General features: G+C 42.6%; 1 long non-coding RNA gene across 1 annotated transcript; it reads left to right on the top strand.

The window, feature by feature from the left end:
* The first annotated feature begins 1,974 nt into the window (after nucleotides 1-1,974).
* Nucleotides 1,975-2,858, top strand: LOC118514594. Its single transcript, XR_004906679.1, has 2 exons — nucleotides 1,975-2,346; nucleotides 2,411-2,858. It is a non-coding gene; the product is annotated as an uncharacterized LOC118514594 (long non-coding RNA).
* The last annotated feature ends 301 nt before the right edge of the window (nucleotides 2,859-3,159 follow it).

The following is a 3,159-nucleotide window of genomic DNA, read 5'->3' as shown; positions in this document are numbered from 1 at the left end:
GTTCCTTCAATGGAACGATCAAACCTAGGCTCAAATATAATCCACAAAGTAGGATTTATGCATCTACATTGTGTGGTGCATGTGATGCTTAAAACGTGCACTTTTACTTCTTTTTCTCCTGCTTAGAGCTGTATCACACTTAAGCAAAAGCAATGTCCAAAGTAACAGACCAAGTGCTAACAATTGGTCAATGGGTTTGTGGAAAATCTGTTCGGCTTTTTGGAGAACTTGCGGTCATTGTTCTTTGTCAGATTTCCCTTTAGACTAGGTTCAACAAATCTACGAGGTTTTCGGCTCCTTTCGGAAAAGAAACTGGAATGAACTAATCTTTAACTGCTAGCATATACAGTGCTGGACAATACAATAAGTTCACTTTTATATGCGATCTTAAAATTTCTGCGTCTACGAATATTGAGTTTCTATATCAATTTTATTTTCTTATAAAATTTACGAATCATCCAAATTTTTTGGTAACAAAACTGGGTTGTGCCACAGATGAAAAGCAGAAAGATGGGATGCCCGAAACTGTGTAAAAAATTGGTAAATAAGCAGTCTAAGTTTGTTAAATTCGAATTTCACGTGTCTTATATGTTTTGGACCATATTTTCATTACAATAGCAAAAAAGATACTCAGAATCGATTTCTTGATTGATTAAGAAATTCAACTCAAATGAAAAAACAAAAACGATCGATTCGAACTATTCGATTCGAACGATCGAACTATTGTCCATCACTGTTTACACTATGTTGTTATTTCTGTGGGGTACGGCCTACTCCGGGAATTTTGTTAGAGAAGGAGGAAGGAAAAGGGAGGCAAAACTGGTTGGTACATCAGTCTGAACTTGTCATGGAACGCTGGAAAGTGTCTTTAATCGCCTACCCGCCAAGGACCTTTGAAAGATTTTCCATTTGGACAATTCTCGGGATGTGAAAAGAATTCGACTCCAAAGCCTATTGCTGGGTTTTTCTCAACTCATTCGTATACTTCTCTCCATGGTCTATCACTGCCAGTCGCAGTGCTCCACTAGCGATGCATTTCATGTGCACGGAATCCAACAATCCTTCACCTGGGGCCTGCGACCAAATTGCGCATAGCTTACTTCTAGTACCTATCCGCGACCCTTAGATGGCGCTAAACGTCACACGTTCTAATTTCCAACAATTTCCATTTTATGAATTTAAGCTTGCCAAATTATATTTTTTAACTATCGAGGACTGCGTGTATTCGGAAATACTAGTACATGTGACATTTATTCATATTGGGTGATTTTTTTCATCTGTTAAATATTTGAAAATTGTTAGGAATTCGGGGCCAGGTCAGCTGTTCAAACCTAATAAAAAATGTTATTTTGGAATTTTGTGTAAATTTATTTGAAAGATTTGCAATTTTGACTTTTCTAACCATTTAAAAATATCTTAAGTGATTAAATATTCGAAACGTACTTTTTGCACCTCAAATTCCATCCGTTTTCGAACATCACTACTTAAAAAAGAAAACAATCGGTAGCAACTTTTTCTAATCCAACCAACTAATCGCACTAATAATGTCAAGCTGTCACATTTGTTCCTCTCGTGGGGCCGCCGTTGGAAAATTCCCCCGGGCGGAAGGTATTGCATGCCCACTATTGGCACTATCCTCCACGGGAAACCCCTAATTTGCTCCCTAGCCCACCTTCGGGCTCGGGCAAAACATTGAAATGCGTGAGTGTGTGTGTCCGCAAGTTTGCTTTTGTGGATGCGTCATGCGACTGGTCAGCCAGCCAGTGCACGGTGTGGATGATGGATCAAGGGGGAGAATGAATTAATTCATTTGATGACAACATTTGCCTTCTCCTCCCCTACCTCGCTTCCCCCCCATCGGCCTTTTTCATGCTCCTCACCACCATCACCACCCTTGTGGACACCACGACGAGCACGATCAGGTCATATGCTAATGTCAAACGACTGCGTCCATGTATGCTTGCGTGTCGAGCACCGTCACTCGTGTCCATCTGCTGGGTCCGCATCGTTTGCTGTGCCACTGCGCTCCCTTCGTGCCACCATCGATTGCAATTACCACTCAGCGAAATGAGCAGTTTAAAGCTTTCGGTCCGTCATTTGCACGCTAGTGGCGGCACGGTCGGTCTGTGTGGCATTGGAGTTATTTGCGCAAATAGCAAGGAAAAATAGAATCATCGTACCCATCCGTGCCATCCCATCCCATCGTCATCGCTCTCCCCTTCTCCGCTTGAAAGGATTGCAAAAGGATTTGGGGCTCTGTACAGGACGACACTGTCGGCGGACAGGCCGGTGCCTTGCTCGGCACCGGCGCACGGCCGACCAATGCCCAGGACAGCAGCGCCGACCGTAAGCGTTGTCCATTTTCATCAGACCGATGCATTTTATTTAGATTTTGACACATTATTTGCAGCGGCCAGGATGCAAAATCAGGCCGAACCAGGTGATGGTCAGCAAAGGCCCTCGGAAAAGTGACATTAGGCCGCAGTGGGGCGTGAAATGATGCAAATGGGCTTGCTTTGCATTATTCGCATCGTAACCCGATTCGACAGCATTATTTTCCACACACACACTCAGAAGCAGCCACCGTTTTGCAGGTGTGGAAAATTCTACGATCGGGGATGGAATCTCGGGGATGGGGTCCGGTCGTTGAACCACACACACGCGGCCTGGTCGATTGCGGTTCTTTTCTGTGCAACGGGGAAGGGTTTTTCTAGCTAGGGGCTCAGAACTAAACACCAGTAACAACAGGATCGATCGATGGTTCGGTAATTTGTGTGAATTACTTCCGGTGATGAATTGTTGTTCGGGACAGCGGATGTGTTTTCGAACAGCTAGGATGTGTTTTGATTTATTTTCAACAGCGTTACGCGTTTCCTATACTCTATTTTAATGAAAATTTTATCATTTAGGATGATTTTTCCTAAAGGTATCATTAAAGTGAGATATTAAGTTTAATTCAATCGAAATTTTATAATAAACTTTTTTATAGTCCATCTCTTCAGTTGGCTTAATAAACAACCAAGTCGTGGGTTCAACATCAGTCAGCACTTGTTAAGGTATTATGAGATATATATAAGAGCTGCCAAGTATATAAAGGACTGAGGTGGAAATTTCGGAGACCAATCCTGATCCTGGCATACGATGTTGGTATAAGCATCA

The sequence above is a fragment of the Anopheles stephensi genome, chromosome 3 (genome assembly GCF_013141755.1).
Source record: "Anopheles stephensi strain Indian chromosome 3, UCI_ANSTEP_V1.0, whole genome shotgun sequence".
NCBI lineage: Eukaryota > Metazoa > Arthropoda > Insecta > Diptera > Culicidae > Anopheles > Anopheles stephensi.
The sequence above is the reverse complement of the archived record's forward strand: the minus strand, read 5'-3'. Positions and strand labels throughout refer to the sequence as shown.